Below are 21,083 nucleotides of genomic sequence, written 5' to 3'. Positions count from 1 at the left end.
TATATTGATAACTGCCTTTTCAAATTACTTCAGTTTGTCCAGGAACATCATGCTAATGACGATATCATGTTTTGGCCAGACCAAGCATCATGCCATTGCTCAAGACATACTCAAAACAACGCCACATACCCTTTCTTCCCAAAAAGAATAATCCTCCAAACTTGCTGTAGGCTCGCCCAATAGAGGATTTTGGGCTTTATTGTTTAGAAAGGTTTATCATTGAGGCTGTAACAATAAGACGGCGTACGTAATTTACGAAAAAGTGAGAGAAATTAATCTGAATTCAGTTCTGGACCTCATGAGAGATATTCGAAGAAATTGCGTCTGATAGAGCGCAATGGGCCAGCAACATAATTCGATAGTATAGTTTAGTTAAGTATTGAGGTGTTATTTATGATAACTAGTTAGTGTTTAAATAAATTTCTTCATTAAAAAAAATCTGAAAAATATTTTGTGCCAAAACTTTTAGGACATACGTTATAGACAACATAAATGAAAGGGTGTGAGATAGAAACTAAGAATGGAACAGACACATTAATAGACTATCAGAAAACAGAATAGTCCGAAAAATACAACATGATAGGAAAATATAGAATGATTATATTCTAACAGAATTTAGGAAACAGGTAATATATGTATCAATAAAAAGAAAGAGAAGAAAAAAATGTAAGACGCTGCCAAAATTGATTATATCTATCCTGTAGTAATGTTAGATTATATTCCTTTATGTATTTGTGAATAAATATCATAAATTACCTGTAAAATAAATAAAAGCTGAATTTTCCTCTATTGAAAACTATCGAGAGGAAAGGAGGAAGAAAAATCACAGATCAATTAAAGGTATGTCACGATCAATTCACAAAACTTGTATGAATGGGCAAAGAATAAGATGAATAGGACATTCAAACAATTACAAAAAATATACCTATGATAGGCAGAGAAAGGTAGAAGCAAAATATAAAGAGAGGACCAGAACATCTTGTAACAAATCAATCAGAAATTCCAAAAAGCTTAACAATTAACAAGTCTGCAATGAAAGAAAAGCCCGTGATGATATGACAATGGTACAAAAACTATAGATGTCTACAATTCTTTAATTAAAATAACAATTTACCTGATATTTGTCAATGCTAGTTTTTTATTTCAGACGAATCTAAAACTTTCGCGAATTTATTAGTTTAGTATAACATTACATTAAACAGTAATGAACACTTCGTTTATCTTTCGTGCAAAAGATTGCTCTATTTAAAATAATAGAACACAATAACACTACCTAACAATCAGGATATTCGGTTGATTAAAAAATTGCATAGCTCAATTTGTCGGTATAACTGTTTGGATATCCACAACGGGCACGATACAAAGTCTCTTGCGCAACTAAAAGGATTACGGATAACGAGAAAATGAGATCTGTGTACTTGAAAAAATTACGCGATTACGTTGTTGCTTAGTATAAAGGGTGATTCTTCCAAGAGTCTGACATAAAAGGGATACTATTTTACATGATACAAAAATATATGACAAAATATAACAAATGTTGAAATATATTAAAAAAATAGCGTACTAAATTACAGGTGGAGAGAAATCGAATTAAAATAAATTGAGACACCTAGATCCGCTTTTGAGTTTTGAGTAGTGTGTGCTTACTTGTTCTTCATTGGTAACTATTAGGGGGTATCCTAAAGTTACGGGTTGTATGAAAATATTATGGAGGATTTAAAAAAAAAGGAGGTCCACTACAGACAAAATATCTGTAGTGAAAATACTACATTTTTTTTTAAACGAGATACCTATGAGAATGAGATACCGAATGAGAAGCCTATGACTTCATACTCAGCAAAGAACTGTATAGGATGTCCCAAATTAGTATGTATTGCAGGGTATATCGAAAACTAGAGATAGAAAAAAGTTGTTATGACTTGTTGATAGTTGTCATGATGACAGGCAAATCATCACAAGCTTCCCACATTAACGACGTATAGGGCGATTATTGAAAAATGTCTAAAACAACAGGGTTATAGATCTTCTTTATTAAAAAACTTTATTGTAACTTTTGTTAGATATATTATGGAAGGTTTTAGCATATTGTACATCTGATTTCAGTAGGGAGTTGGATCTACTCTGCAAATAAAATGTTTATAGTTGACGTCATAAGAAAGGCACTTTACAAGATACAAGAAGATACAAATTCTTGACAGTTTTCTTTAGCAAAAATAAAATCAGTACCTAAGCATGATACTTTAACAAAACAAGATAAGTCAACGCGCATGTTCTTGTGACGTAAGCCCGAGACAACTTTAATGAGGGCAAGTTAAATGCCCATAAGTGTGTATTTAACTGTGTATTTCAAAACGTAGTGAATGATATTTTTTATTTATTCATTGATGTAGTAAAGACTTTGTATATTATATTGTTATATAAATTTTGAGGTGAAAACATTCAGTTCATTTGATAAAATCCCCAAGCGCTAAAACTTCGCCTGAAAATAGACGCAAAAGAAGAATGGAAAAAAGAAATATATTAAAAAACATGTTAGTATTTTGGTTTTAGACACACTTTAACAGCAGAGCAAATGTTTCTATAGATAATAATATATACTAATGCCCATTTTAATAGACCTTGAAGTAATACTTTATTTTTGATAGGTCTTTAAAAAAAGTTACTTTGGATGTATGTAGTATGTAGTGAACTGGAATATATTTTTCGTAGTTATAATGGCGACACATTAAAAATAACAAAAAATTATTTAAACTTAATAGAAGCTGCAAAATATGTAAATGTTAGCGAAGATGTAAAATTACTTTTTTTTTAGATGTAAAATGTATTTTAAAATACTAATTCTAAATCAAAATATTAAAGATAATTACAATATCCGCAGAAGAAAAATCACAAAGATTGTAAAATAAATATCTAAATGATATTCATAAAGTCTCAAGTATGACCAACTTTTCCTTTATGGTCAAATTCTTTACATTTTGTCGGCCTTTTGTATTTAATTTATGTTTTGTAGCAATATTTATTTTGTTTGTAATACACAATCAAATCGTAGATTCATATATTTCTTTAATTAATTTTACAAATTACTAATTAATTTTCAAAACACGTTTTCACATAAAATAACTAGTTATGACTTCTTAGTGCAAGATATGGCATCGAGGTATACTTACTATTAACAGTTTAAGTTTCCAAGTTTTTTTATTACAGTAATTGAACAACGTTGCCATATGATGCATCGTTAAAATATAATACATACAAGTCTCCTGGCTTTGTCTCGCTATGACGTCATGCGCAAAGTCGATTAAAATTAGAACGGCAAGTGAGCATATCTTGTTATAGTATCATGGTACCTAAGTACCTAACTTGAAAGTAACGTAAATGGGGAGAGGCTTGTACCTTAGGCAGGATTTTTTTAAACAGGCATTAAAAATTCAGTATTGAACATACAATATGCTGTATAAAGTCACGGATAAGTAAGTAAATGAGTTACTAGTCAAACAAAAACAGTAATAAAAATTGGACAGTTTTTAAATGCATATTTTTTGTCGTGAAAACCATATTGGAGTTTAATAATAAATGAGCCTTATCTTTAACATCAAGCCATAATTCGCTTTAAAAATATGTAATAACTTTAAATATACATGGAGAACTAATTGGAAGGCAATTAATAGTTTGAGAACGTCATAAAATACACAAAGTGTTTCATTTACAAATAATTGACTGTGATTTTAAATTTTGGACAATGGCGGACCATTTTTGAACGTCCTGTATTTAGAAATAGGATTTTAATACAAATTTCTTTAAAAAAATCTTATTCTCTCTATACACTTTGTTAACAGTTTTTTTAAGTAAATCGATGAGCTATCAATATTCAAAATCTTGTATCTGGCTATAAGAAAAAAACATTTTGTTTTTTGACGAAAATGCCACTGAACCTGGAAAAATCATACGAACAAGCTGAATGTTGCTGAGAATGTCAATTTTGCTATCTTAAAAAAATTGTATAAAGGTTTGCCACTCCTACCCTCGGGCTTCCCAAAAAACCCCTCGTATAGGGGGAAAACGGAAAACATCGATTTACCAAGAATCTGTTCGCCGTCGAAAAAATGTTTCAACAAGAAATGCAGCTAAAATAATTTTGAACAAAAATGTTTATTAGCAATTTTTCTGTAGAATGAACCGTTCTTTCAGAAATATCGCTTGAAGAGACCGGCGATTTTGAATTTCAGTTGCAAGCGTGAATCAATTTTTTAAATAAAATTTGTATTAACTCGACGGTTAAAATTCGATATCTTTGTGTGTCCGATCGATAAAACTTAAATTTCGTTTTAAAAATGAAGAGTGAAGCTTTTATATTCAATTTTTGAATTTTGCAGCAAATTAAGTCAGTTTTTATGAAGCTGTTAAATAAATAGACGGTGAATGCCGTAGAAACCTGGGGCTTTTCCAGGAGAAACATCTTTAAGAGCAGTCTCTATTTCTTCACTTATGAAAGGGTGAGAATGTTCGGTCTCGATAAATTCCGATTTCAAGGATTTTAAACGTTTCTTTACGTCTCATGTTCGAGCTTTATCTCTGGTCCTAACAATATGAGATGCCAATGAGTTTAGGTTTATAGCTTCTTTGAGTTGTTGAAAGCTTTTACCTAAAAAGCGATCATCTTCTTCTCCTTCAAGTTCTGCTCCTATAGGAGATTGGAAATGATTCCGGCAATTATAATTTTGCTAGTTACGCGCCTGAATATTTCAATTGAACTGCATCTAAACCATTCACGTAGATTGCGTGGCCACGTCTTCCTACGCTTCTTCTGCCTTTAATTTTGCCTTGCATTCCTTAATAGTTCGTATTCTTCACCTCTCATGATGTGCCCCAAGTATTCCAATTTCCTAATTTTTATGGAATTCAAAACTTCGCATTGTTTAGCTTTCACCTAACCTATCTAAAAAAAGTAAATGGATTTGAGATGTGGCAAAGTGAGTGATTTACAGAGTAAGCTAAAACTAATAGTAATTTGCAGATAGTACTGTTAGACAAAATAGCGAGATTTGAAATGAGCCAATAATGTATTGACAACCATAGAAATATGAGAGAGAAAGAAAAGGTTCCAGATGAGATAAAGTGACGACCTTGGGAAACATGTTGAAACAAAACTGGATAAGGACTAGGAAAAAGTTGATGAATATGCATAAAAATTATAAGAATAGGGCACGATGCATAAATGAATGGATAGTGCATGCAGGAATATCGAAAGAAATATTCAAAAAATATTAAAGTAAAAATTGAAGAATCAACAACGTAGTGTTGACAGATAACCAACAAGATGGGCCGACGAAATTAAAAACACGAAAGGAACATGACTCGAACTGGAATATAACACAACAAAAGAAACGGAGAAAAACTAGAAAAAGACGTGGTCAATAATATTTTTAAAGAAAACGCTGAATAATAATGAAGATAATACGTGTCCTATGTACCACGTATACTGTCAATCTAATAAAGAAAGTAAAAAAATGGTAATAAGAAATGTTTTTCTTATCACTTATTTATAGTTAATAATACCAACTCAAACAATATATCACCGATACAAGCTTGCCTAACTGCATGTATGCAAAATATTATTCCAAAAGTATCACCCGTATAATTAGCTAATAGAAATACTCACTTTAGGGATTCCTCCACGTCAATGCGCATCCAAGGTTTTACGTAACTTCTTTATGTAACTGTGCTACGTTTTCATGATACCTTTAATCTACATGTGGAATCCATGGGGGAATATTGAAATTGTTTTCATTTTTAGAAATGAGTTTTGTGGTAATAATCCAGGTATTAAAGACCAATTTTTTGCTTTGTAAATATAAATTGTTTTCTTTTTGTTTCATTTATCTTTATCTATCTATAAAAAAGGCTAGTACTACAAGTCACACTATTTGTCCGGTAGGGTAACTACGCCATCTAGGAAAGAAATTTGAACTACCAACTGACATTTCAATATATTGAATCAATCATATTTTGTTCTTAAAACAATACGTTTTAAGATACATTTTAATAATACGATTAACTTTTTCGAAAAATTGTCAAAAATATTGATTTCTGTAATTTTAAGATACGATTTAATAAACAAACTAATTTAAACTCTCTCTTGTCGTTTCCCCATTACTGAGGATCGTGATTTCTTCCAATATTCCTAACAATTTTTCTCCATTGGTCTCTATCTTCAGCTGCTCTGATAGCTTCGCAGAATGAGTTTCCAGCTGAATTCTTAATTTGCTCAGACCATCTAGTTGGTGATCTTCTTCTTGATCTTCTCTCCGGAACGTTTCCAGAAGCAATTAATCTCTCCAAACTATCGTCATTTCTGCGAACCACGTGACCGAAAAATTACAGAAACGTTGCAGACATACTGTGGACAGTCTTTTTTTAATCGAGTTGGTTTAGAATGGAAACATTTGTCCTATGAGCTGTCCAAGGTATGCGCAGCATTCTTCTCCAGCACCACTTCGCAAAGGCATCAATTATTTGGAGATAGGGTCCGCGAATATTCCAAATATCTATCCCGTATAGAAATATTGAGAATACAAGGGCATTCACCAGTTTCATCTTGATATTTTGGGAGATAGTTTGTCTTTCCAAACTTTAGTTAGACGACTCATCGCATTTTTTGCCATATCAATACGTCTCCGAACTTCTGCTTCACAGTTACCATCGTTAGTTATACTAGACCCTAGATAGAGAAAACTGTCCACTATTTAGTATTCCTGTAACATGTTAGTCAGTTGAATAGTTTGGAATCTGTCGCCCACCATTATTTTTGTCTTAGTTTTATTAATTTTCAAACTAACTTTAATGATTTCTTACTTAACGCAGGAGATTATTAAACATTTCTCTCTCATTTGCTGCTATAAGTGTAGTGTCATCGGCAAATCTTAAATTGGAGAGTTTCCTACAAGCCACTGTTACTCCACTGGCTCATCCATCTAAAGCCATCCTCATCACATGTTCACCATAAATGTTGAATAAGTCAGCTGACAACACGCATCCTTGTCTAACACCTCTCTCGGTCTTGAATTGGTTTGAGAACTTCTCATCTAGTCGTACTGTTGCTATATTGGACTGGTACAGATTTTTAATAAGTGTCACCAGATGCATTGGTGTTCCCATTTTTATTAAAATGGACCACAGATTTATCCAGCCTACACAATCAAATGCCTTTTGTTAGTCAACGAAGCATATAATCATAGGTACTTGAACTTCTCTAGACTTTTCAATGCAGGTTCATGATTTGTTTCCGTGTACCTTTACCCTTTATAAACCCCGCTTGTTCCTGGGGTATTTGGTAATGTAGATATGGTTTTAATCTGTTTTTGATGATATGCAAGAAGATTTTACTAGCATGTGTTATTAGTGATAGTGTGGGGTAGTTTTCACATCTAGTAGTTCCTTTTTTGTGTAGCGGGATATAAATGGATTTACACCAATCAGATGGCCACTTTCCTGAATTCCAAACAGAGACACAGATAGAATAGATGATATGTAATCATTTTTTACCTAGTAACTGTAGTATTTCACCTGGTATTGAATCAATGCATGCTGATTTTCTGCTAGTACCTCGTTATTTTTATTTAGCTCGCCACAGTAGTTTCGCCATGTTCCAATATTTCGTCAGTGTCGGTCTTTAGATTACTTTCCTTATCTATTACGGACCACATTTGAGATTTAAATTCTCTGGTAAGGAGTTTGATCTTCTGAAATAAATCTCAAGGTTCATTTCGACAGCCACGTTCCTCTATCTCTCTGCATATTTGAGAGATGTAATCATCTTTGTCTCTGCGGCACTGTTTTCTGATTTCTTTCGATAACGCTCTATATTCATCGTTTGTTCCGTATCTAGTTTTATGTTTCTTTCTGAGTTGAATTACAGTCCACGTATTATCGGATATCCACGGCTTACAGCCCGTAAAAACCGCTGCCTTACAGTACTTTGCAGCCTTTGCCAAATAATTTAAAGCTTTATGTTAGTTTAGATTTAAACACCTAACGCCACCTAGGAAAGAAATCTGAACTACCAACTGACATGAATAAACTTATCTAAAAGATAAAATGTAAACCATTTATTTGCCAAGATACCAAGATAAATGGTGTTTATTGAAGTCTGTAATTATGTTGCAGATTATCGCGAAATCAAAAATACAACCAAATATTGTTGTTTAATGTGGGTGAGAGACATGGATCTGATATTAGAAGATTCAATGAAATCGAAGAGTATGTTGTTTAATATTTATAAACTGGGTGCGAGAATATAATTCTTGAGGCAAAATCGACCATTTAAATTTTTGTAATGATAGAGACTTTAGAAAAGATAATTTTGAAGATGAATTGCTAAATGAAGATATTATTGAACTTTTTGAAGTTAAAGATGTTTAGCTAACCTTATATAATATTTTAGTGTTATGGAGATTCCTCAGAAGAATCATTAATATACATGTATCATTTTTTTATTCAGCGATTCTTCCAAAGTAACTTATTTGTTATGAAAGTTGTACAAGCTTAGTGAGTTTAATATTAATTAATTTAAATGGATAATAAAATATAGGGAAAGGAAAGAAGACGAACAATTTATAAAATTAAAGGATTACATTTTTTTAATCCCTTGTCATAAACCTAGTGTCTTAAGAATTTTAATGTTCTTTACTCTAATTATGTAATTTAAGAGTCATCTGACCTCATTATGTGGCTGGTTCCAAGTACTTTATAGACGTTTTCCACTGATAATAATCTGATAGTAACGAAAACGTTCTATAATTCAGTCGATTTTAACAATAAACACAAACAAGTCTGGCTAATTGGCTCTGCGAAAGCCATTTTTTAGAAAAAAAAAAAGAAAAAAAACGTTCTGAAAATTTATAAACACATTTTGGATAATTTTAAAATGTTAATAAAACTTTTATACGATTGTACAAAGGAATTTTTTTATATTTAGTATTTTCAAAGATACCAACAAACGTACATTTGTGTGCCAAGGGACAAATACTAAAACTGGTTACTTCCATAAAATATTTGGGAGCAAATATTAACAGCCAGTGTAATCCAAAAAAAAAAAGAAATCCTATCAAGAATCGAACAAGCGAGGAAAACACTTATGAACATGAAAACATTTTTTACAAGATCAGATGTTAGTCTAGAGCTCATAATTCGGATGATGTGAATGAGTGAAAGTTGGACAATGAACTCTGAAACAGAAAAGAGAATAGATGTCTTTGAAATGTATATATACAGACGGATGCTGAGAATTCCATGGATACAAAAAGTTACCAATGGTGAGGTATTTCGGCGCATGAGTAATCAAAAAGAATTACTCATGTTATAATTTAAGTTAGGTGAAGTCCTCCTTCTAGTTTGAAGACATCAAGAGACAAGGAAATACCTACTTTAGGAAATATGCACTAATAAACGTCTGGCCATCAACAATTATACTTTATTCCTTCTTACATACAGAACAATACAAAACTTGACTGACAGTAGTTTATTACCTATTTATGACATTACTCATTGCACTGTCAACAATGTCACTTCATATAGAACAACATCCACTTTTTATGTTGGATATTCTAACACTCTCCCTCAACATGAAAAGTAGATAAGCTAAATACTAGACCTTAACAAAATAAACATTATTTTAAATTCAAATTCTTACAGATTAACTGCAATTTCTTTGAATTTAACGACTTGGTCAACATATCAGCCACCATTTCATTCGTCGACATATATTTTAATTGAATATCATTGTTAGCTATTTTTTCACGAATAAAATGATACTTGACATGAATATGTTTCGTTCTCTTATGGTATACTTGATTTTCCGATAACTTTATGGCACTTTGATTATCATTAAATATAACCATCGGAAAACCTTCAAACAAAAACTTACAATTAACATTGTTTTCAAATATTTCTTTACATAAATATGTTAAGTATAACGATTCTTTTGCTGCCTCAGTTATGCCAATATATTCAGCTTCAGTTGAACTTAAAGCCAAAGTTCTTTGCTTTTGACATTCCCATGAGATAGGACCACCAGCCAACGAAAAAATAAATCCATAAAATGACTTTCTATCTGAACTGTTATTGGCCCAATCTGAGTCAACAAAGCCACTTAAACTAACATTTGACTTTCTGTAATTGATTCCTACAGTTCTTGTACCTTTTAGGTATCTCAAAACACGTTTGGCTGCTAACCAATGTTCTTTTGTATGAGTCTTATTAAACTGGCTAAGATAAGTGACAGAGAAAGCTATGTCAGGCCTTGAACAAACCGCTAAATACATCATCGAACCAATCAATTCTTGATAAGGACATTCATACAAAATTCCTTCATTAGAAAGTTTAACATTCGGTTCTAAAGGAGTATTTACAATGCTACAATTCGTCATTTCAAATCGTTCAAGTATTTTATCAATATACTGTTCTTGACTTAATTTCAATTCAAACTCTGACTTACTTCTCTCTATCTTCATACCCAAACAATCTGTAATTGGACCCAAATCCTTAATATGAAAGTTTTTATCTAATTCGTTTTTCAAAACTTTAACCTCATCATGATTATTGTAAAAAACAAAAAAATCATCTACATAGAGTGCTACAATAAGGATTGAATTCTCATTATTTTTAACAAAAATACATGGTTCAATTTCACATTGTTTAAAATTCAACGTTAACAAAATTTGGTATGCCTTTTTATACCACAGTCTCGATGACTGTTTGAGACCATATATAGCTTTCCTGAGCAGACAGACTTTATTTTCCAAGTCTGGTTCATCAAAACCTTCAGGTTGAGCCATATATATGGTTTCATCAATCTCACCATTCAGGAATGCAGTCTCCACATCTAAATGAACTGTATCTAGATTTAATTCAACAGCCATCGCTAACAAAAGCCTAAAATTACTAAAACGAATGACTGGAGAATACGTTTCTGAATAGTCAACCCCATATTTCTGTGTAAAACCCTTTGCCACCAATCTTGCCTTGTACCTTACTATTTCACCCTTTTCATTTTTCTTTATTTTAAACACCCATTTATTCTGAACAATATTTGTATTTGCAGGTTTATCAACCAATTCCCAAGTATTATTCATTCTGAGAGCTGTCAATTCATTCTGAATGGCTAATTTCCATTCATGGCTGTGACTACTTGACAGTGCCTCAGAAAGACTTGTGGGCTCAAATTCATTTGACATAGTAAACATGGCAAGATCAGGTACATTTTCCAGATCTTTATCTAACAAAAAATCATTATACAATTTTGGTTTATTTCTAACACGTGTAGGGTAACGCTTAGATTCTTGAACACTATCACTATTTCTTTCTTCTCTATTCACTTCTTGATTTTCACTCGAACTTTCTTCTACACTTTTTATATTCTCAGATTCCACAATTTCACCGATACCACTTTTTACTTCTTCGGAGTTTTCATTTACACTAAAACATTCTGACTGATGTTGGTTCACTGATTTGGCTTCAACAATTCGCAAATTGCATATAACCTCAGGTTTAAATCGTACGTCGTGGCTCGATACGATTCTTCTTTCAGATGGAATCCATATCCTAAAACCATCCCTGTCATTCACATAACCAACTAAATAACCATGTATCGCCTTGTCATCAAATTTACTGCGAAGATTCTTGTTCACGTGAACATAACATTCAGTGCCAAATATTCTTAAATGTTTCAAACTTCCAATTGGCTTTCCATACCACAATTCATAGGGACTTTTACTTTCAATTGATGAATTTCCTGTACGATTCAGAATGTACACTGCAGTATTGCATGCTTCTGCCCACAATTGTTTGGACAACTTACATGTGTTTAACATGGAACGTGCGCACTCTACAATGGTGCGGTTTTCCCTTTCAGCAACACCATTCTGCTGAGGTGTATAGGGTGGAATGATACAATGCTCTATACCTCTCTTCGTAAGAAGTTCAGATACCTTTCTATTGTCAAACTCTCTCCCTCCATCGCATCTCAGTTGCTTTACTACATGATTATTTGTACTAGCTTCATTTAAAAATTGTTCTAAGAAAGTACATACCTCACTTTTATGTTTCATAAAGAAAACTTTCCGAAACTTACTAAAGTCATCTTTAAAACATACGTAATAATGTGCTTTTCCCAGTGATTCTATAGACATGGGCCCATTCACATCTGCATGGATCTGCTCACCAATGACTTGTGGTCGATTGATCCTAGATTTAAATGGCAATCTATGCATTTTTCCAATTGCACATTCATCGCAAAAGCTTTCTTTGCACCCATCAATGTCTATATTCATTTTCTTCAATACCTTCTTTATGTGTTACTTATGCTGATGACCAAATCTTTCATGGTACACTTGCAACATATCTGTTGACTCTGCTAAGTTTACTTGAACGGGATTTGTCGGTTTCATAACACGTATATCAAGTGCATACAGGCCATTACTGAAGTACCCAGTCATTACAGATTCACAAGTGTTTTTATCATATATATTTACACCTTTTTCATCAAGTACTGTAATAAAACCCCTTTGTGCAGCAGCTTTCACAGAAAACAAATGAGCACTTGCTTCAGGAACATAAAAAACATTCTTCAAGTCAGCACCTTTCCATTTATTATTCAGATGCATTTAAATTTTCACTGTTCCTTGTCCATGGGCTAACATACATACATCCTTCTTACCCAGTGATATACTTACTGATTCAGCAAATTCTGTATAAGATGAGAAATATTGCTTATCTGTAGTGATATGATTTGTTGCTCCACTGTCACAATACCATTTTCCAGCTTCAATACAATTGTTAGATGAGGCACTTAAAACAACAGACAAAAAAGCAGTATCATTACTTTTATTCTTACCTAAATTCTCAGCTGATTTTTTCAACGGACACTCTTTCGCCCAATGGCCTAGATTCTTGCATTTGTGACATGGAAATTTTTCTTTTGCACGATGTACATTTTTCTTTGACTTCATATTTTGGTTCTGATTGTATTTTTCTGTCGGGCTATTGCGTGCAACAAATGCAAAAGATTCTACAGTACTTTGGTCACGTAATTCAATGGTACACAATTTCTCAATCAGTAAATTTAAAGTTTGATTCTTTGATGGTATCGTGTCCCACAAATCTTTGAAATTATCAAAGTCCTTACCCAAAGTTGATAAGATCCGACCATTTAACATTCTTTCGGATAAAACATTTTCATCATGCTTCTGCAGTTCATCATTTAAATCTACAAACAGTTTCTGCAACTTCGCAACATGTGTACTAATATCTTCTTTTTTATCACGTTGGACTCTAAAAAAGGCTTCAATTAACATGTTTAACCGTTGCGTACTGCTACGTTCAAATCTCGCGCGCAATTTGTCCCATATTTCACTAGCGTGAGTACACGTCAACACGAGCTCGGCAACAGTTTTTCCTAGCGTACCTGCTAACAAACTTGCCGCTTTCGCATCGTCTTTTAACCATTGCTGATGCTTCTGTATTTCAGCTGAAGTTGAATCTTCACTAACCTCAGGACACTTACACATACCGTTTACAATGTCTTCAAGTGCATACGAACGCAATAACATCGAAACGTGCCATTTCCACTTTGCCCAGTCTTCAGGACCCTCGAGTTTGTCAACTTGAATTTTATAATCGTTATTGCTGGTGGCCATATTTTATTCACCGACAATAACAACAAACAAAACTGAATGAAGTACGAACCTAATCTGTTCACAGTTCACACGTGAACTGGGCCCATAACCTGTTATAATTTAAGTTAGGTGAAGTCCTCCTTCTAGTTTGAAGACATCAAGAGACAAGGAAATACCTACTTTAGGAAATATGCACTAATAAACGTCTGGCCATCAACAATTATACTTTATTCCTTCTTACATACAGAACAATACAAAACTTGACTGACAGTAGTTTATTACCTATTTATGACATTACTCATTGCACTGTCAACAATGTCACTTCATATAGAACAACATCCACTTTTTATGTTGGATATTCTAACAACTCAGCATAATCAAAGAGAGAAAAATATAATACTTGGGTCATGTGTTAAGAGGTGAAAAATATGAATTGCTCCAAATCATATTGGAAGGTAAAGTTCAGGGCAAAAGATTAGTTGGAAGACGCCAGAACTCGTGGCTAAAAGACCTGAGAAGATGGTTTGACCGATCATCCACAGAAATCTTTCGTGCAGCAGTTTCCAAAGATACAACTGCCATTTGGATCGCCAACCTTCGAAAGGGGAAGGCGCAATAAGAAGAAGTACAAAGGAAGTTTTTACTTCATTGTAAGTTTTTTTAAACTATGATGTACAGCAAAGCACTGAGAATTTCCATTTTAAATTTTTATTCTTTAATTATTTCTGCTCTTATTCCATTAATGGGATCATGCGGAAATATCTGACTTAATCTCTCTGTTGTAATATTACACTCCTTATAATCACATAAATTTTATTCGGCATTTCTTCTAGTTTTTCAGATTTTCTTTTCATTGTTCATAGATCTTGTATAGGGAATATTATTTTAAAATAATTCTCGTCAGTAGTTAGTAAAATTGTTGTTGTGTAATTACTATTACAAATTTTTCATTAGTCCTTATTATTAGATCTCATAAAATTATTCAATTTTTCACATTCGAAAAACAATACTATATTTTTCACTGTATCAAATCCTAAATTACCACCCTCAATTTCAAATCATTATCTAAGCCAATCCTTAGTACCAATTATTTCTACCGAAGTACAGACACTCGTGGACAATACAAACGAAAAATCTCGCTCTCTTGACTGCTGGATCCCGTACAGCAGACACTTTTTGCGCACTTCCCTAATTATTGTTCCCATATAGAACATACGTGTTTCGAACCTCTTGAGATTGGTTCCCGCAAACAACAGACGTGCTTTCCTCCTCTCTTAGTGATGACCAGTTAATAATTATTTTGAGTCATACCTATAATATAACTAGTCCTAAAACTTTGACATTATTTTAATAATTTCGCATATGTAAATGTCTTAATTTACTCCCCATATTGTCTTCAATTATTCTTCTTTTATTAGATTCGATTATTGAGTAATTCAAGTTTATAAATAACGTCAAAGTGGACAATATTTCATGGAATACCATAAGCTTGTTTAATTGAAACTCATCTTTGGTCCGTTTAGCATTGGAAACAATTGTAATCACCTAACTGACATTCTACAATGTTATTATTGTCTGTAAACGTCACAGTGGCGTGTTACTATCATTTGTAAACTGCCATTTTAAGTATTGTGACTTAAAAATGACGTTTGTTGTTAACAAATCTTCCAAATGTAATCAGCGTGTGGTAAAAAAAAACATTTTTTTTTAACCGTGAAGGCATCTTGCTCATAAAGTTTATATACCCTATAGTTCATATAAACTCAAACCTGTATCAAACCAATAATCGATATCAGTTAGACGAAAAAGTGCAAAATACCGTAAGGAATTTCTTCAAGCAACGGAATTATTTAAGCATGGAATATATTGGTTAATAAAACAATGGGATATTTACCTGAATATGAAGTTATTAGATCCTCCACATTAATACCACAGGTATAATATAAAAAGAAAAAGTATAGTTGCTATCCTACTGGATTCATAATTGGATTACATCGCCTCCTGATGATGTTAATCGTGGAACTACATCTTAATTGTTGGAGAGAAGGACTTCTTCTTCTTAACATGCCATACACCAAAGTGCGGAGGCGACTATCTCATTACTAGAATTCTGTTCTTAGCGGCGTGACACAGCTCGCCTGTATTGTGTATTCCTGTCCATTCTTTAATATTCCTTAACCAGGATAATTGTTTGCGGCCGGCTCCTCTCCTACCTTCGATCTTCCCTTGTAGGATTAACTGTGGTATTTCATATTTTGCTCCTCTCAATATGTGCCCAAGGTAACCAATCTTGCGTTTTTTAATTAATTTAAAGAGTTCTCTTTCCACGCCGGCTCTCTTAAGGACGTCATCGTTTCGAACTCTATCCACCCAAGGTATGCGCATCATTCTTAATGACCACATTTCAAATGCTTCAAGTTTGTTGATAGATGTTTTTTTCAAAGTCCACGTTTTCATGCCATAAAGTAAGATGGACCATATGTAGCACTTGACCATTCTGTAGCGTATTTCGAAATTTAGGTTTTGATTACATAGGAGCGGTCTGAATTTCACAAAAGCTTGTCTTGCCATTTGTATTCGGATTTTTATCTCTTGTTGTGGATCCGATTGGTCATTGATTGTGGTGCCAAGGTATTTAAAAGTTTTCACGCGTTTTATGCGATCGCCACCTAAGCATATTATCGGGTTTTCTGGAGGGTTTCTGCTAATGACCATATATTTCGTTTTCAAAATGTTGATTTTGAGGCCATATTTTTTACCTATGCTATTCACCCTATCAAGTAATAACTGCTGATCTTCCAATTTATCAGTTATAATCACTGTGTCGTCCTCATAGCGTAGGTTACTAATTGGTATGCCGTTCACCTTAATGCCTAATTCCGTGTCTTCTAATGCTTCCGCAAATATATTTTCAACATATAAATTAAAAAGCATCGGAGAGAGTATGCAGCCTTGGCGGACACCTTTCCGGATTTCAAATTCATCCGTATATTGGTCTTGATCAATCCTCACCTTTGCCATTTGGTTCCAGTATAGATTCTGAATAATTCTGATCTCCTTCTGGTCAATGTTGGCCCTATGTAGTAGTTCCATCATGATATCATGTTTAACATTGTCAAATGCCTTCTCGTAGTCGATGAAGGTGAGGTAGACATCTTTTCGTTGATCTAAACAGTTTTGTATTAAAGTGTTCAAACATAAAATTGCCTCTCTTGTTCCTAGTCCTCCCTTAAAACCGAATTGTGTTGACCCGCTAAGTTCTTCTAGTATCTTGTACATTCTTGAGTGTAATATCCTAAGGAAGAGTTTCAGCAGGTGACTCATTAAACTGATTAAGCGGTGTTCATTGCATTTTGTGGCATTAGCTGTTTTTGGGATCATCACAAAGGATGACTGCAGCCATTCTCGCGGAATGTAACCAGTATCATAAATTCTATTGAACAGCTTTACCAAGATTTCGATATTCTCCTCGTCTAGTAGTTTTATTGCTTCTATATTAATTTCATCTGGACCTGTTGCTTTATGCATCTTTGTGGTTCTAACTGCATATTCTATTTCACTTCGCATTATTGATGGCCCTGATAAGTTTTCGGAAGGAAGTTTGCGCGTTGGTTGTGTTGGTCTTTGGCGCGTTGGTGTGGAGAAGAAAGGCATCTGCTAGAGACGAATGGAAGAACATCCTGAAGCAAGCACAAATGGCTGTAGAGCCGTGATAACAATGACTATTTGTCCCCCATAAAACGAATATGGGGATTACACGAGGACCGAAGGTCAATAACGTCGAAAAGAAACCCTTTCTTTTAGTTTACTCCTCATATTGTCGTCAATTAGTCTTATAAATAACATCAAAGTGGACAATATGTAATGGAATACTGTCGATCAAAACAAGAATTCTTGATTTTCTAAAGTCACACTCAAATTTGATCTTTCATTTAAAGTAATCCTATATCACATCTTTCTTCGATTTCTTTAAATATTTTTATGAATTGCTCACGATATTCCTCTTTAGTAAAAGGTACTCTGGGAATTTTCTTATTTATAATTTCTTCTTAAATATCATATCGATGCGTAGAATTTGAAACAATTGTTAATCTAGCTTTTGTTTAGCACTTTTTATATTATTAAATTACTTGTTATAAACCTGAGTTTAAACTAGGAACGATAAATCGTCTATATCCACTAGTCTATAAAGAAAGATTAAAAATTATAACATTTTAACTAATTTTTACTAGTTTCACTATCACAAAGAAAGGATTATTTTAAAAATTGGAATTAATAGACTTCGTACCTTCGAATATTGTATGTGTGTAAACATTCTTAAATAATTACTAGCTAACCTTGATACCAATACGATATGACATGCAATGCGATATTGTCGAAGGTATTGTATATATGAGTGGTCTATTTATATTTAAAAGTATGTACATTTTTTTAATTGTAGTCAATAACCACTCATATTCAGCATAGAATTTCCACATAAAAAGGAATATAAAATAACACGGCTGCTTTCGGATCAATGAGAGGACAATCAGATTAATCATAAAATAGTATCAAAAAACTAGTTAAAAATAAAAAAGGATATCAGGTTATACACAGAATGAAACTCTGATTCAGACCACATTAGAACAACGAAAATAAAAATGAAAATAGTAAAAACCACTGTTTCAAAAAAATAGAAAAAAAGACTGGAACCTACTTCTCCTACTGTCCTAATCCCTTACAGAAAGTAGTCGTTCGACTTCGGTAACTCTCAGTTAATCAGTATTTTGTTTTATCCACTCAACGACTTAAAGATCTTCCCTTAGATCTTTTTTCTTCAACTCGGTCCACGATTTATAGTTTTTCCATCTATCTGTTCTTTTGCCAATGTGTCCAAAATACTGCAAATATCTCTGTTGTATTTGTGTAAGCTATATATTTTTTTCCGAAGAACATTAGGAAGAAATCAAAGCAAATGTAATTGATGCAGCAAGAAAGATCATAGGCAAAAAAAAAGAAAAAACAAAAAGAGAATTGTTCAATGACGACTGTAAAAAGGCCATACAGAAAAGAAATTAAAAACACAAGAAATATATGGAAAGAAGATGCAAGACGAATGGCCAATAAAATATGCCAAACAGAGAAAAGAAAATACGAAACCGGTAATATACAGAAAATGGAAGACAATGTTCAAAGCAACGATATAAGAGAAGCATTTAGACATCTATGCAATTTAAGAGAAGGATACAAACCAGAAACATATCTATGCAGAAAGCAAGAAGAGCAAATAACCAGTGATCCAAAAGAAATAAATTCAATCTGGAAAATTTATTTCTCAACTTTTTTAGAAGAGCAAGAAAATAAAGAGCATGTGGAGATGCATGGTATTGACATCGTCCCCTCTGAGCTACATAAATTAGGTGGCCAACACCTACTAGTACAAATGCATATGCTCATGAACAAGATTTGAACTGATGAAAATATCCTTAGCGACTGGAAACCCGGGATTATATAACACAATCTAAAAAAGGGGATAAACTGAAATGCAAAAATTACTGCGGCATAACCATTTGGTGCGGAGACTACAAAGTTTTTACTTACATAGTTAATACTTACGGTTAGCGGTTTCCGACAAGGAAGATCTACAACAGCTATTCACAGTGAAACAAATTCTAAACAAGTCGTGGGAATATGACGTTGATGTCCACAACATATTCATAGATTTTAAACAGGCCTACGATTCAATTCATAGACACAAGTTATATCAAATATTGCATAGCTTTAACATCCCTCAAAAATACATCCGACTAATAAAAGTAATAATGGACTCGTCAACAGCAACTGTCAGAGTACAAAATGAGCTTACCGAGAACTTTTCAATAGTCAAAGGATTAAAGTAAGGAGATGTGCAGGTACCGACACTATTCAAGAGTCTCGAATATGTGATAAGACAGCTGAATATACGAAGATGTAATCTCCTAACCTTAGATTAATTAAACGTGCATTGATTAGTGATCAGTGTGGTAGGTACCTAGTTTTTAAGTATAGCTTGGTACAATAGTGTAGGTTGGCTACAGTGTACATAGTTATATCTTACGTCAAAGTCAACGACTATAAAAATTGTAAGCAAGACAAGATGGTTGTAATATGTTGTTCTAAATAATAAAGAAATAATCCATTAATAATGTACTTATTTTGTCATTTATAAAGTAAGTATTGAAAAGTAGTATCTGTGGGCTCGGCAGACTGAAACATCGGAAGCCCTGAAGAAGACATCAGAGAGGATGTCGAACGCTCGGCGCAGTAATAATAGTCGCGGTTCGACCCGAAAGCCTTTTGAGATTAATTCTTAGCTCTAGGTTTATATTTATATATATATATATATATATATATATATATATATATATATATATATATATATATATATATATATATATATATATATATATATATATATATATATATTTTATCCCGATAAGGAACAACTAAGAGATACTGGATGCCACGAGAAAAGATAAGTATAACCTAAGCTGATTTATTTTTTTTTTTGTATAATAAAATGGCACCCTGAGATTATTTTTTTATGTATCATTATGTTATCAAATATCATATCAAATATCATATCATTATGTTATCAAATGAACTTTTCAGAACAGACATCTAAAAAGTCTGAATGCCTATGATGATTGCCGAATATCTGTGTTTAATAAAATTTTAATTAGGTATAATTTAAAGCAAAAAAACGAGAATGTAGAGAAGCGGCTAACAGTAAATATTACAGGATTTATGATTATTTAGTAATATTAATAAAATTCATAAGAAAATATTTTTTATATCAGTATATAGCAGTACAGACTATGCTAGCAGTATACTATCAAAAAAGTACCACTATCAAATCTAAAATAAAATACATAATAGTTATACCTTACAAACTGATACACGTGAACACCACTAATAATAATTATTTCAAAATACTGTGATATCGCAATGAAAAAAAATGTACTTTGTAGTTTTGACCGGTAGACACAGAGGAACGATCATCAACCGCTATGATGATACTACTTCAATGCCACAGATTACTTTAATGTTATAATTTTGATTTTATTTATGCGTGTGGTGATTATGAATTCATAAATATCTAGTAATTTTTGGTTTGATTGGTGTAGGAAAGGAAACATGTATAAAAATAATGAAGGGTTAGGCGATATCGAATTCCCGTAGTTACATACTCATATTACGAGAAATTAGTATAAATATTTTATACATTTAAACAAAAAACTTTATAATATTAATAATTTATGTATTTTCAGCGGAAATAGTTCGTTGTGTTAAATATAATATTTGTTCCCACAAATTGGTATTACGTTTTAAAAGAAATAATCAACGCGTTGTAATTTCAGTGCTACTTACGTCTCATTGTGACATTTATCTAAC

At 32.7% G+C, this 21,083-nt stretch overlaps 1 protein-coding gene across 3 annotated transcripts in view; it reads right to left on the bottom strand.

Moving 5' to 3' along the window:
- Positions 1-21,083, bottom strand: part of LOC140449230 (monocyte to macrophage differentiation factor 2) — a 43,350-nt gene extending 22,267 nt beyond the window's left edge. Inside the window, exon 1 of one of the 3 annotated variants that reach the window (XM_072542417.1) lies at positions 20,574-21,083. The gene's annotated coding sequence lies outside the window, so the exon portion shown is untranslated. Of the gene's footprint in view, positions 1-1,114; positions 1,329-5,659; positions 5,811-20,573 lie in introns of those variants that run through there. The other 2 variants (XM_072542445.1, XM_072542434.1) reach the window with 2 other exon arrangements.

The sequence above is a fragment of the Diabrotica undecimpunctata genome, chromosome 1 (assembly GCF_040954645.1).
Source record: "Diabrotica undecimpunctata isolate CICGRU chromosome 1, icDiaUnde3, whole genome shotgun sequence".
Taxonomy (NCBI): Eukaryota; Metazoa; Arthropoda; class Insecta; order Coleoptera; family Chrysomelidae; genus Diabrotica; species Diabrotica undecimpunctata.
Note: the sequence above shows the minus strand (reverse complement) of the source record. Positions and strands in the feature narration are given on the sequence as shown.